This window comes from Dendropsophus ebraccatus, chromosome 1, assembly GCF_027789765.1.
Source record: "Dendropsophus ebraccatus isolate aDenEbr1 chromosome 1, aDenEbr1.pat, whole genome shotgun sequence".
Lineage (NCBI taxonomy): Eukaryota > Metazoa > Chordata > Amphibia > Anura > Hylidae > Dendropsophus > Dendropsophus ebraccatus.
The window spans coordinates 22,361,605-22,376,866 of NC_091454.1; the positions used below are offsets into that span (position 1 = coordinate 22,361,605).

A 15,262-nucleotide genomic window follows, 5' to 3' on the forward strand; every position below is an offset into this window, starting at 1 on the left:
TGGTATTACAAATCAGCTTCATTCACTTCAATAGAAAACCTAAACTGAGGACAGTGTGGTGCTGTTTCTGTAAGTAAGCAGCCTGTTTTTTTTTTTTTTTTTTTAATCCGGGATAACCCCTTTAAGGTAAAGCAAAGGGGTCTGCCTAAATCTGACAACTCTTTAAAGGGGGAGATTTATCAGACATGGTGTAAAGTGAAACTGGCCCAGTTGCCCCTAGCAACCAATCAGATTCCACCTTTCATTTTTCAAAGAGTCTGTGAGGAATGAAAGGTGGAATCTGATTGGTTGCTAGGGGCAACTGAGCCAGTTTCACTTTACACCATGTTTGATTAATCTCCCCCATTTGACTGTATGTACAAGTTCACAACACGACTAGTCACCAGGGAACTAAGCTCGCGGTCACCCGCCCCATAGGACGTAAACTCCTAAATGACCCACATGAAACAGTCCCCCGACCGCCCTCGCTGGTGGTTGCATTGCAATGTATCTAGAGCATCCCAATAGTACACTGTCAGCAACTGGTCAGCGAATCACCGAGGGGAAAAAAAGACTCGACTATCAAGGAAAATGCAATGCCAGCATCAGACCCCAGGCGGCTATTGTACAAGCAATGTACAGGGAACACAGGGATGGGATTAAAGGATCTGTGTGACCATAGCATGCCTGCACAGCATGGGTACGACCAGGCCAGGGCTTCCCGAGGGGAGGGGGGCCGATCTGGGAGGTCGCATCCCTTTATGTCCCCTATCACATAGTACTGCTATATACTGTAAACAGCTTCTCTCTAACCTGAATGGTTATTGCTTTCTTTTCTAATAGCGACTAATACCCTATAAGCACCGAATGCAGCTCCTAAGTAGTGGTAGGGATGCGTTTTGATTCCTTAAAGGTGTAGTCCAAGTCAGGAGTAGAGGGGGGGCATTTGATTACCGGTCACTGAAGAAGTTGGATGCAGCCCTAAGGCTTCCTGGAAAACATGGAAACAGTTTCTAGTAAGGAGCGCTCTCCAGTGATCCCGCTACTAGGATCATGGCTAGGGAACCTGCCAGCCAGTGTTAAAGTGGGTTGTCCAGCGAAAATCTTTTTCTTTCAAATCAACTGATAGCAGAAAGTTATGTATATTTGTAATTTTTTTCAATTAAAAAATCTCAAGTCTTCCCATACTTATAAGCTGCTGTTTGTCCTGCAGGAAATGTTGTTTTATTTTCAGTCTGACACAGTGCTCTCTGCTGACATCTCTGGCCGAGACAGGAACTCTGTCTCAGGTTTTCTATAAATCCTCATAGAAAACTTCTCCTGCTCTGGAAAGTTCCTGTCTCGGCCAGAGATGTCAGCAGAGAGCACTGTGTCAGACTGAAAATAAAACATTTCCTGCAGGACATACAGCAGCTAATAAGTATGGGAAGACTTGAGATTTTTTAATAGAAGTAAATTACAAATCTATATAACTTTCTGACATCAGTTGATTTGAAAGAAAAAGATTTTCGCTGGACAACCCCTTTAAATTACCCTACAGCGACACCACAGGAGAACCAAGGCATTACACAGTAGCCAGTGGTAAATGAGGTTATGGTGATGTCGTGCAGACATAGTACTGCATTAGTCACTGTAGTAATGGTGATCTGCATCTATTTGGTATTTAAAGGGGAACTCCGGAGAAAGAAATCAAGTGCTGTCAGAAAGTTATACAGATTTGTAATTTACTTCTATTTAAAAATCTGAAGTCTTCCAGTACTTATCAGCTGCTGTATGTCCTGCAGGAAGTGGTGTATTCTTTCCAGTCTGACACCTCTGTCCATGTCAGGAACTGTCCAGAGCAGGAGAGGTTTTCTATGGGGATTTGCTACAGCTCTGGACAGTTCCTGTCATGGACAGAGGTGTCAGACTGGAAAGAATACACCACTTCCTGCAGGACATACAGCAGCTGATAAGTACTGGAAGACTTCAGATTTTTAAATAGAAGTAAATTACAAATCTGTATAACTTTCTGACACCAGCTGGTTTGAAAACTCAAAACACTTTAAGACATATCCTGCAGACAAATAATACCCCTATAATAGAGCATGTAAAGCAACATGGCACCTTTTTTTTTTTTTTTTAGGACTATGAATTTTTTCTTGATACTTTTCCTTCCTTTCAAATCAACTCCTGTTTTTTGCTTGAAAAAAAAAAACTGCATCAAAAACGGCATGTGTGATTCTAGTCTAAATCCCATTGCTCAAAATAAACCCCTATAAAGAGCGGCATCCGACAAGCAGACGCTCACATGTACTCATCCCTTATAATAGACAGATCTGGTTTGGCACCTTGAGAATCAAGCAAAGAAACTTTTGCTTCAGTTTTCCTGTACACGTCCCATAGGAATATTGTGGCTGCTGGTAACTAAGATCCCAGTCACACCAATGGGCCTGTGTGTTCTCCGTATAACAGGACCCAGTGTGGTTAGTTGTGTTTTCTCCCATATGGATATTAAGTCATATGCTGTCGGCCATCACTGTCTGCAGGCGATAGCTCCCATGATGCCTTGCTGAGGAGGGAAATGTGGCCAGATCCCATATAGTTATACAGCTGATGCTGAAGATCCCTAGGTGCAGGGCCGAGCAATCCGAAAGTATATGGGATGTTATGTGGATCCTCTAATCCTATAGAGAAGTGGATCCTCTAAGAGTGGAATTACACAGAGAGATTTATCTGAAGCCAAAGCCAGGAATGGATTTGATAAGAGGAGAAATCTCAGTCTTTCCTTTATGGCCTCTGTTTATAGGCTGTTCCTGGCTTTGGCTTCAAAGATCTGTCAGATCAATCTCTGTGTAAACGCACCATTAGGGTCATATTATGGTTGTTTATTGCCTTGTGTAATAGACCGAACGATCAGCAGATGAATGGACTAAGGGCCCTATTCCACGGAACGATTATCGTCCGTATTCGGCCGATATCGGCCGCTACGGACGATAATCGTCCCGTGGAATAGAGTGCAACAATCAGCCGACATCGTTCATGTCGGCTGATCGTTGCAGTCGCTTATTTTTCAACATGTTGAAAAACAAGCGACTGATATAGCAGCGATCTGCTGCCATCGCTCCGTTGAATAGGAGCGTCGGCAACAGACGCTGCTATATCCTATGGGCTGCCCGGACGATCAGCGATCACCCGGGCAGCCCCCCCGCCGCCCCTCCCGCACTCACCCGCTCGCTGCTGCCACGTTGAATAGCGGCGGCAGCGAGCGGGAAAGGAGGAGCAAACGAGCGCTCGTTTGCTCCTCTTAATGACCCGTGTAAGGGCCTATTTACACAGAAGGATTATCAGACAGATTATCTGCAAAAAATTTGAAGCCAAGGCCAGAAATGGATTTGAAAAGAGGAGAAATCTCAGGCTTTCCTTTACGACCTGATCCCTGTTCATAGTCTGTTTCTGGCTTTGGCTTCAAATCTTTGTCAGGTAATCTGTCAGATAATCCTCCTGTGTAAATGGACCATAACACTTGTTCATCAGCTGATCACAGGGTTTTAAGGGGGGAACTCCAGACCAAAAAAAAAAATCAATAAGTATGATTAAGGCAGATTTGTAAATTACTTCTATTTAAGAATCTCCAGTCTTCCAGTACTTATCAGCTGCTGTATGTCCTGCAGGAAGTGATGTATTCTTTCCAGTCTGACACAGTGCTCTCTGCTGCCACCTCTGTCCATGTCAGGAACTGTCCAGAGCAGTAGCAAATCCCCATAGAAAACCTCTCCTGCTCTGGACAGTTCCTGACATGGACAGAGGTGGCAGCAGAGAGCACTGTGTCACACTGGAAAAAGTACACCACTTCCCGCAGGACATACAGCAGCTGATAAGTACTGGAAGACTTGAGATTTTTAAACAGAAGTTATTTACAAATCTATGTAACTTTTTGGCACTAGTTAATTTTAAAAAATCTTCTCCAAGAACCCCTTTAAGATGATTACATAGTTCTGGAAAGAACTAATGCAACAAGCTGGATCTAATGTTCCATTCTTTCCCCATAAGATGAAATGGGGCACAGTGCTGTATTTTTGGGCCGCCCCACCTAGTTGTCCTCCAGTGTGGGTTATGCGCCAGATGGAAATCGGATCAGTAGATTAACAAGCCCCAAGAGATGATCAGATGGTGTTGACCAGCCTAGGATCCAGAGTCCAAGCAACTACCTTGTCGACACCAACAGCCTATGGCCTATGGCTGTATCCATGTTCTCCCGGACTCCCTAGGGCTGCATCCAACTTCTCCAACCACTGGTTTTCCAATGCCGTACAAATGGACTTTATTCCTAAAGGGAATGTGTCATCAGAAAATAAACCCAAAATCAGTTTCCATTCTGGCCACTAGATCTAAACTGAGCTGAGACTGGACTTGCGTATGCTCTATTCATCACCCATGGAGTTTCCAGATCATTATTCCAGGTCATGGTCCCTACAAGTCAGGGCCAGAGCTAAAGGTCGGAACAAGGTCAGGTTGGAAAAAGCCACTAGACAAGAAAGTGATCAGTCCGTAAGGGTACTATTACACGGAATGATAATCGGCCCTATCCGGCCGATTATCGCTCTGTGTAATAAGCACAACCATCAGCCGATGACAACGATCATCAGCTGATCGTTGATATAGGTTTGGACCTATAATTGTCGGGCGACGACCACGCATCACTACGTGTAATAGCGGTGCGCAGCCGGCGGCTTACGATTACTCTATACATTACCTATACATGCTGCAGGGCTCCTCTTGCAGTCTTCTCACTGGATCCCATGCGCTGAAGCTCCAAAGTGGCCTGTCTGAGCTGACAAGCTTCTCAGCCAATCACTGGCTGGGACCGCCGCAGTCCTGCGAGAAGAAGACCGCAAGAGGAGCCCTGCAGCATGGATAGGTAATGTATAGTTTAAGCAAGGGCTGCAAGGACATCGGTAACGATGCCCCTGCAGCCCTTGTTAAACGATTATCGTGCTGTGTAATAGGCCCAGTAAATGAGCGCAGATCGGCTCTTGTTTACAGTTATTATCGGGCCCCCATCAGCCCGTGGAATACTACCGTAACCAAACCAAGAGAGAACATTGGGAAAGTGTGACTTGGCCAACAGCATACATGTCATGTGCACAGTGCCCCCTACAGGGAGGGGCAGAGATTTGTTGGTAACCGATTTACGAAAACTAAAAGCAGCTGGAGAAGGCTCAATGACAATACCAGAAAACAGGGTGGTGCAGATTAGTAGTTGTCAGCCGGGGAATATATGAATTGTTACTATACAATGGCACAGAGACAGCAGTGACACCATGATTACAGGACAGAATTCATACAGAAACAGAAAGGGCCAGAAGCTTTAGGTGTCATTCACACATAGGTTTTTGTGGGTCTTTTTGTTTGTTTTTTTATGGCCGTTTTTTGTGCTCTTTTTATTTTTCTACCTCATTATGTGTCACTTTAATATCTTCTATTCCATGGCTCTTTGTACGTTGTTGGAGGTGTTTTCTGTCGCCCTCCTCTTCCCACACTCACGCAGGTGAGAAGACCTTTGCAGGTAGTGATAATTATTTGCATCTCTGTCAAACAAATCTGCGATGAATCGGCGGCCGTTCGTGGTATGTCACATACGCCTTGTGTGTCGAGAGTAACAAACCTCACACCAAGGTGAATATGATTTATGTATCACACAGTGCAGTATATACCGTGTAGTATACTATATGCAGTGTATATACTATGGGGGAGATTTATCAAACATGGTGTACAGTGAAACTGGCTCAGTTGCCCCTAGCAACCAATCAGATTCCAGCTTTCATTTTCTAAAGAGTCTGTGAGGAATGGAAAGTGGAATCTGATTGGTTGCTAGGGGCAACTGAGCCAGTCTCACTTTACACCATGTTTGATAAATCTCCCCCTATATGTAGTGTTTTGTATTCTTTATTACTCCACGTCTCAATATAGGTTTCATGCGTTTTAGGAAGGTATAGTCACAGATTCCACATAAGGCCCCGTTCCCACTGAGCAAAGCTAGCGGAATTCCGCGACGGAATTGTCCGCCGCGGAATGCCGTTAGCCTCCCGCTCATAATGGGACTCTATGGGAGGCGCGCGCTGCTGCTCTATACGCGCTGAAGAATGAACATGTTCATTCTTCAGCGCGGACAGGGCAGGAGCGCGCGCCTCCCATAGAGTCCCATTATGAGCGGGAGGCTAACGGCATTCCGCGGCGGACAATTCCGTCGCGGAATTCCGCTAGCTTTGCTCAGTGGGAACGGGGCCTAAGGGAGTAACATAGTTAAAGGGGTTTGAGGGGTTGCAGAAGTGACTTGCTTCCCCCCCTCATCTGACCCACAGCCCCCCAGCAGTTTGTGGATACCATGCATTTTAGTGTTTGGATTCGTTTTAGAGTCTAGTTCAGGGTCTGGATTCATTTTGGAGTCTGCATTATTTTTTGGGTCTGGTGTCTGGATTTATTTTGGCTTCTGGTCTGGGGCCTGCAGTAATTTTAGGGTCTGGTCTAGGTGCTAGATTTATTTTAGGCTTTGGTCTGAGGTCAGCATTCATTTTAGGATCTTAATTCTTTTTGGAGTTTGGTCTGAGTTCTGGATTAATTGTGTAGTCTGGATTAATTTAAATACCATATTTGTGACCTTATTATGTAAAATTATGAATGGTGAGTAGCTTGTAATAGGTCAGTCAACTTGGCCAAGTGTACATGTTTTCTCGATAGGGAGAAAGCCGCTTCCAGACAACTCTGGCGGCACCATGCTCATTAGATAGTCAGCTGAGCTTATCAAAAATTTGCAGGTTTAGCTACAATTTATCTAATATGTTCGTACAGCCTAAATTGTACAACAAAAAGAGTGAAAAAAATAATTAAATGGTCACTTTCATAAAAAAAAACTCTGCGTGATAGCTGGTGAAAATCACTTCAATTACCAAATATGACTCTAAAAAAGCTCTAAAGTCTTGGCCACTAGGTGTCTCACTTCTTTCCAATCTGCTGCCCATTGCCTGTTGTCAGGAGAATTCCGTTTGGAGTAACAGCTATATTAGGACAATTTACAGCTCCAGATGATCCACACTGTTCCTCAAAGGTTAATGAAGGCTTCCCTTCCATCCCTGACCACCCATAAAGCTCAGCCCAGCTGTACCCAGCATTGCAGTGTAATCTCCCCCTTCCTTTAACTTATAATTAGCTCAGTGCTTACTTTTCCTTGCAGTGGTGCTGCTGCTTCTTTCATATCTGCTCATATAACCCCTTGCAAACCCAGTGCATCAGTAACCCCTTCTCTTTCCACATGCCATCTATAGTAGTGTAAATCATTAGCACGGTGTCAGCCCGTCCATTCCAGTGCACTCTATCATGGCAAAGCAGAAAGGAGTATGTGCTGTGACTGGCCAGAGAAGTAAGGGAAAGGAGGTCCTGTGTGAGTACTGCTGGCAAACAACCCAGTCCTGGTCCTGTTCTCTGAAATAGCGAAAATGGGAAATATTTGTGTAACGTAAAGAAGCTTTAATAACATCAGTGAGAGCACAAAAAAACAGTGTCAGACTGGGGTACCAGGGGCCCACTAGATGAAATGATCCTGGGGGCCCACCAATGAAGAACCAGTGAAAAACAACCTGTAAGTCAGTGTTAGTGCTAGTTCTGAGCTGGGGGCCCACCGGCGGATCCTCCGGTTCTCCGGTGGGCCAGTCCGGCACTGATTAAAGATGGCTAAAGACTTGAGAGAACTGTCCACAGATAACTGCCTTGCCCAATTCCTCCATAAACACGCCTGGGTAGATTGGCATACATAATACAACCTGGGCAGCAATGGAGAATTTTCCCTTTCTCTATAGACGTAGTAGTAGCTGCAAAACAAAATAAAAGTCATATATCAACAGTGTTATTAATGCCCAAGAACAACAAGGTGAAAGAAGAATCAGATAGCGGAGGAGTCAGTGCCAGGCAAGCAATGATTAACCAATCCCTTATCTGCTGGGCAGAGCCTAGGGGCATGGCTATAGGGACGCAGGAGTGGTAGTCGCACCTGACGGAGCCCAAAGGTTCCTCTACCATATAAGAAGACTTCAGTATTGTAAATGGAATGAGGCTTGGGGGACCTTGGTGCCAATTTTGCTCTGGAGAGATGGCCCTTGTAGCACCAGGTGAACCGGCCTTATCATGACAGTGAGTGGGCGGACACTTTACTCAATAGACTGTCCTAGCGGTGAGGACAAAGTTTGCCGCCGAGTGTCCTATGACCTTCTTTGATAAATAATTGGGTGAAGGACTTTGCTAAATATACAGCATTTGGGAAGCATTGTACACAGCTCTGTGTGCCTTTATATTACATATCTGAAGATTATAACATACTAATAAGATAAAAGTCAGGGAAACGTCCACTCTAGATAAGCCGGCATTTGAATGTATTCCATTTTCCAGAGTCATTCATCAAATAGATAAGGCCTTTAGCTTAATATGGAGATGCTGTAGCCTTAAAGGGGTATTCCACTCAAACATTACTTTTGATATGTTGCTGCCCATGGTGAGACTAACAATTCATCCCACACTTGTTAATATCTATTCAGTCTCCTTACTCCAGTTCTGAGCTGCTGCTGGACACAAAAATCTGTGCTGAGCTCTTCTCTCTCCCCCTCCCCTTCTGAGACAGCTGATGTAAATAAGTCCCTGGCAGGCTTTATCTGCAACATTGTAGCTTCTTTGTAATGCTAGGGGGGGTAATCACCGTGAGTTGACCTCGGATTGACTTTAGAATAACCCTCCCAGAATTACAAAGAAGCTACAATGTTGCATATAAAGCCAGCCAGAGACTTGTTTACATCAGCTGTTTCAGAAGGGAGGGGGAGACAGAGAGAAAAGATCACAAACAAATTTTTGTGTTTTTCAGCAGAAAGCAGCAGCTCAGAAATAGGGGAAGGAGACTGAATAGATAATAACAAGTATGGAAGGAATTGTCAGTTTCACCATGGGCAGCAACATATCAAAAGTTATGTTTGAGAGGAATACCCCTTTAAGTGCCCTGATTCCAGTGGTGTTTTTACTTTCTTGCTACGCTATCTTATTCCTGAGATACAGGGATTTTAACTGAATAGTCAAGTGGGCGGGGACTTCATTGCAAAATAAGGTGTGAATGCTGTGAATTAGAAAGTGAAGGGATGTGTGAGTAAAAGCTTCATAACTGCACACCCTGAACATACTTCCTCAGCCTCATAGTCACGTCCCTGAGCCAAACATTCACCCCCACCCCCCCCCCCCCCGTGAAATAAAGTTCACGCCCATCTGACTATTTCACTATTAGGGAAAAGTACAGATACTCAACCAAATAGTAAAATCCCTATTTCTTGGAAGCAGAAAGTAATAATAGTGTATAAACAGAAAGTAATAATAGTGATCTATGGTTATAAAAAATTATTTTAAAAAATTGACAATGATCACAGGTCCCCTTTAAAATAAATTTGTGTACGGCGCGCTCAGTGATCATTTTATTTTCATCAAGATTACAGAGATGGGTAGCACCTTGGTTACACAGCCGGAGGCTAATAGTTCCCAATCCACCACTGACAATAGATGATGGTCACAGCTCACCTCCTCCCACTCCCTGCACAGGTCACAGAGCATGCCCACAACATTCCTATAGAAGCCAGTGTCTGACTTTTATAGCTCAGGCAAGTTGGCTGCACCTGTAATCATATAAAAAATGTACAGTGTAATAAAATAATCTTCTCTTTGAAAGGTGACACTGACAGCTCTTTCATGTGAGCGTCTTTATCAAAAGAGTATATGAAAATAAAGAATAGCTTGGATAGTAGAAAATTATGACAGTGAACCTTAAATTATTCACTCTTACATGGAAAATTATCATAAATCTTAGGGCCCACCCAATAAATAGATTCCCATGGATCAGGACCCAGGAGGGTAATCCATACCGCCAGGGCCATATTACCAGCTGCTGCTGCCCTAGGCACTAAGGCCCCATCTTTACTTACCAATTAGCCTCAGGATTTTCTAGTTCCTGAACATCATATTGATATGTGATCAGTCTCAGGCCGCGTTCCCACATTTACTGTACGTCACCACATGCAGCCGAAGCCAGACCCTCATGCGGTAACCAATAGGCGTATGGCCAATAATCCTGGTAACAGCACATGACTACTGGGGAAGAAATGGGAGTGTGGTTCCGGCCACATGCATCTCTCTACATAGAGAAACATTGTCTGAATCGCGTACTTCATGGTTTTTAACTGCTTAAAACTTCAACTAATTTTCACATTCAAGCAATTATTAGAGGCGTCTGCATATTGTCTAAGGAAAATCTCACCACAGGATTGGTAGATTGGTAGGTAATAGCTCCAGGCGTCACTTTTAACACAACAACACCAGACCTGAACAACACCACCACACTGTAACTGGATAACACCGCCACACCAGGCCTGACCAATACCGCCATACTGTGATTGGATAACACCGCCACACCAGGCCTGACCAATACCACCATACTGTGATTGTATAACACCGCCGCACCAGACCTGACCAATGCCGCCATACTGTGATTGTCTAACACCGCCACACCAGACCTGACCAATGCCGCCATAAAGTGATTGTATGCACAAGCCAAAAAGACAGAAATGGCTGGTCATCGCACCCATGGCTGACACGAAAGCCTATTTCAGTTACATTTAAAACCAACATCAGAAGTTAGTATATAATTTGGCCAAACCATATTGCCTCATGTACCACGTGCAGGTCTTCTGATACACATGAGTCCTTAACCAAAAAACATCACTGTGCCGGTCAGCGACCACAATCCCGTGCGCAAGCAGAGAAGGGGGGCCACAGAATGGCCCCGCAACCCCATTGTCACAGGACCATACCCTAAAGGGCCCACCCAGACGCCACCGGCGGAAAAAGTGGACGCCAAGCAACACAAGTGTGAACAAGCTCTTACCTCTCTCCATTCCTCTGCAGGTAGAATGGGAGACTACTAGGAGAACCTCCCCTTATGTACACAGGTGCTTCCTGCTAATTTGGATCACATGGGTCTTACAAAGCACGAGTGCTAGCCACAATGAAAAAAAGGGACAGAATACATAAAATATGCACAAGCCAAAAAGACAGAAATGGCTGCACATCGCACCCATGGCTGACACGAAAGCTTATTCAGCTACATTTAAAACCAACATCAGAAGTTAGTATATAATTTGGCCAAACCATATTGCCTCATGTACCACGTGCAGGTCTTCTGATACACATGAGTCCCTAACCAAAAAAACATCAATGTGTCGGTCAGCGACCATAATCCCTGCAAAGCGTGCGCAAGCAGAGAAGGGGGGCCACGGAATGGCCCTGCAACCCCATTGTCACAGGACCAGACCCTAAAGGGCCCCCCAGACCCCGCAGGCACCACTGGCGGAAAAAGTGGACGCCAAGCAACACAAGTGTGAACAAGCTCTTACCTCTCTCCATTCCTCTGCAGGTAGAATGGGAGAATACTAGGAGAACCTCCCCTTATGTACACAGGTGCTTCCTGCTAATTTGGATCACATGGGTCTTACAAAGCACAAGTGCTAGCCAAAGCACAAGTGCTTGGCCAAATTATATACTAACTTCTGATGTTGGTTTTAAATGTAGCTGAATAAGCTTTCGTGTCAGCCATGGGTGCGATGTGCAGCCATTTCTGTCTTTTTGGCTTGTGCATATACTGTGATTGTATAACACCGCCACACCAGACCTGACCAATGCCGCCATACTGTGATTGTATAACACCGCCACACCAGACCTGACCAATACCATCATACTGTGATTGTATAACACCGCCACACCCGACCTGACCAATATTGTGATACTGTGACTGGATATCACCGCCTTACCAGACCTGACCAATACCACCATACTGTGACTGGATAACACCGCCAGACCTGACCAATACTGCCATACTGTGACTGGATAACACTGCCATACCAGACCTGACCAATACCACCATACTGTGATTGTATAACACCACCACACCCGACCTGACCAATAACATCATACTGTGTCTGGATAACACCAACTTACCAGACCTGACCAATACCCCCATACTGAGATTGGATAACACCATCACACCAGACCTAAACAATACCACCATACTGTGACTGGATAACACGGCCACACCAGACCTGAACAATACCACCATACTGTGACTGGATAACACGGCCACACCAGACCTGAACAATACCACCATACTGTCACTGGATAACACCGTCATACCAGACCTGACCAATACCACCATATTGTGACTGGATAGTACCACCATACGAGACCTGACCAATACCACCATATCGTGACTGGATAGTACCACCATACGAGACCTGACCAATATCACTATACTATGACTAGATAACACCACCATACCAGACATAATACCACCATAACCCCTCACCCCCCCCCCCCCCCCCTCGAAAATACCGTAGATTTACTGGTAAGTCTGAACGGGAGGTGGGAGGCTAAAAAAATAAAAACAAAAAAGAAAGTTATTTCCTTCCCCCTGCTCCCTGGTGCTGCCCCCCTGCACTGGACCACGGGTGCCTAGTTGTAAATAGGCCCATACGGCCCCGCATATAGCTATAAGCAAGGTACCAAACAACCTTTGTAAATTGCCGTCTGTACTTAAGGCCGTATACACATCTGGAGTTTAGCAGGTCACTCAAGACTTTCTTTTGTCCATGCAGAGAGAACAATTTATTTCAAATACCTGTTCCCAGTCCGGACAGGGAAAATTGGCAAGACAAGAGAAAGGTAAACCTGAACCAGGACTCTCTTGCATCTTTTGTGTTAATGACACAAGGCCCCTTTTTTATATGTGAAAGATAAAGACTAGTTTTTAAAAAGTTGTGAAGTTTAACTTTCTATTCTAGGCTATATTCACAGTATGCTTATTGGCCTCTGTTTGACATACCCTTAGGCCCCGTTCCCACTGAGCAAAGCTAGCGGAATTCCGCGACGGAATTGTCCGCCGCGGAATGCCGTTAGCCTCCCGCTCATAATGGGAGTCTATGGGAGGCGCGCGCTGCTGCTCTGTAAGCGCTGAAGAATGAACATGTTCATTCTTCAGCGCGGACAGGGCAGGAGCGCGCGCCTCCCATAGAGTCCCATTATGAGCGGGAGGCTAACGGCATTCCGCGGCGGACAATTCCGTCGCGGAATTCCGCTACCTTTGCTCAGTGGGAACGGAGCCTTAGCCTTTTCACATCATGGATTTAGGGGCAAATCCGCATTGTGGAAAATACTAACATGATTTGACACTACTCTGTTCCTGTACCTATAGTAGTGCCCCATGGAGAATGGATTCCCATCTGTCATCAGATCTGTACTCCTATACAGTAGTGATCAGTGATCGTACACTATCGCTGATCCCTTGTATGGCAGAGTATATTCCCTCATGTGCTTACCCATTAGGACTCATTGTAAAAGAAGGAGTTAGTATACTATGATATTTCACTGTGACAATTCAGCTATCAACATATGTGTTTAACAGGCCAATGGATGCTATAGTGGTCGCCATCATCCATAGCGTCCCATGGTAAATATATACATATGGGGGGAGATTTATCAAACATGGTGTGAGGTGAAACTGTCTCAGTTGCCACTAGCAACCAATCAGATTCCTCCTTTTATTCATCACAGACTCTTTGGAAAATGAAAGGTGGAATCTGATTGGTTGCTAGGGGCAACTGAGCCAGTTTCACTTTACACCAGTTTGATGACAAAATGTTATGTCATGGGGCAACTAGGCTCCCATTGTAAACCATGTAGATGCCACGGCCCATAAGCCCACTGGCAGCAAGGATCAAGGCATCTTGGCACTTAGAGCAGGAACTTGCATGCCAATGGATAACTGAGCTGCCAATCCCAGTAGCATTGTGTACCCACTCAAGACTCTCAAGTCTTCCAGTATTTTTTAGCTGCTGTATGTCCTGCAGGAAGTGGTGTATTTTTTCCAGTCTGACACGGCGCTCTCTGCTGCCACCTCTGTCCATGTCAGGAACTGTCCAGAGCAGGAGAGATTTTCTATGGGGATTTACTCCTGCTCTGGACAGTTCTTGACATAGACAGAGGTGGCAGCAGAGAGCACTGAGTCAGACTGGAAAGAATACACCACTTCCTGCAGGACATACAGCAACTGATAAGTACTGAAAGACTTGATATTTTTTAAAAGAAGTCATTTACAAATCTGTACAACTTTCTGACACCAGTTAATATAAAACATTTCTCTCCCATTTTAACCCATTAACAGATACATTTTCTTACAGAATATATGGAATAGTGCAGTCAACTACAGTGTTCTATCCTCTTTCCTTTAGTATATTGATATAAAGCAGTCCAAGTAAGCTAAAAGGACACATGTTTGGCCTCTGTCAGATTAGGAAATACTATGGATAGTCTTAATATATATGTCAGGGCTTTCAGGGTTGTACACACTGAGCGGACGCTACAAAATGTGATGTGGACAGAGCATTCGGGGTTAATGGAAGACCCGAGGTCCTCTCTAGTAAGCCCTTTGCACTGTGACTGTAGTTTCCTCTAAATTTACATAAAGAGATGTCAGCATTTATCTAAGTTGAGTTCATTGAGTCTCAGGCTACTATTACACAATCCATGCGGGCAGCCTGGTTATAGGCATGTGCTGTACACTGATAGATAGATAGATAATAGATAGATAGATGGATAGATAGATAGATAGATAGATAGATAGATAGATAGATAGATAGATAGGAGATAGATGATAGCTAGATAGATGATTGATAGATAGATAGATAATAGATAGATGGATAGATAGATAGATAGGAGATAGATAGATAGATAGATAGATAGATAGATAGATAGGAGATAGATAGGAGATAGATAGATAATAGATAGATAGATAGATAGGAGATAGATAGATAGGAGATAGATAGATAGGAGATAGATAGATAGATAGATAGATAGATAGATAGATAGATAGATAGATAGGAGATAGATAGATAGATAGATAGATAGGAGATGGATAGATAGATAGATAGATAGATAGATAGATAGATAGGAGATAGATAGATAGATAGATAGATAGATAGATAGATAGAAGAAAGATAATAGTAGATAGATAGATAGATAGATAGATAGATAGATAGATAGATAGATAGATAGATAGATAGATAGATAGATAGGAGATAGATAAATAGATAGATAATAGATAGATAGGAGGTAGATGATAGATAGATAGATAGATAGATAGATAGATAGATAGATAGATAGATAGAAGATAGAT

At 44.1% G+C, this 15,262-nt stretch overlaps 2 long non-coding RNA genes across 2 annotated transcripts in view; one reads left to right on the top strand and one right to left on the bottom strand.

Moving 5' to 3' along the window:
- The window catches only part of LOC138790085 (uncharacterized), a 96,045-nt gene that overhangs the window by 16,345 nt on the left and 64,438 nt on the right, over positions 1 to 15,262 (top strand). The window lies entirely within an intron of this gene.
- LOC138772788 (uncharacterized) lies at positions 7,480 to 13,583 on the bottom strand. The gene is made up of 3 exons (XR_011359823.1): positions 13,407 to 13,583; positions 9,565 to 9,659; positions 7,480 to 7,826 (listed from the first exon to the last, which is right to left on the bottom strand). It is a non-coding gene; the product is annotated as an uncharacterized lncRNA (long non-coding RNA).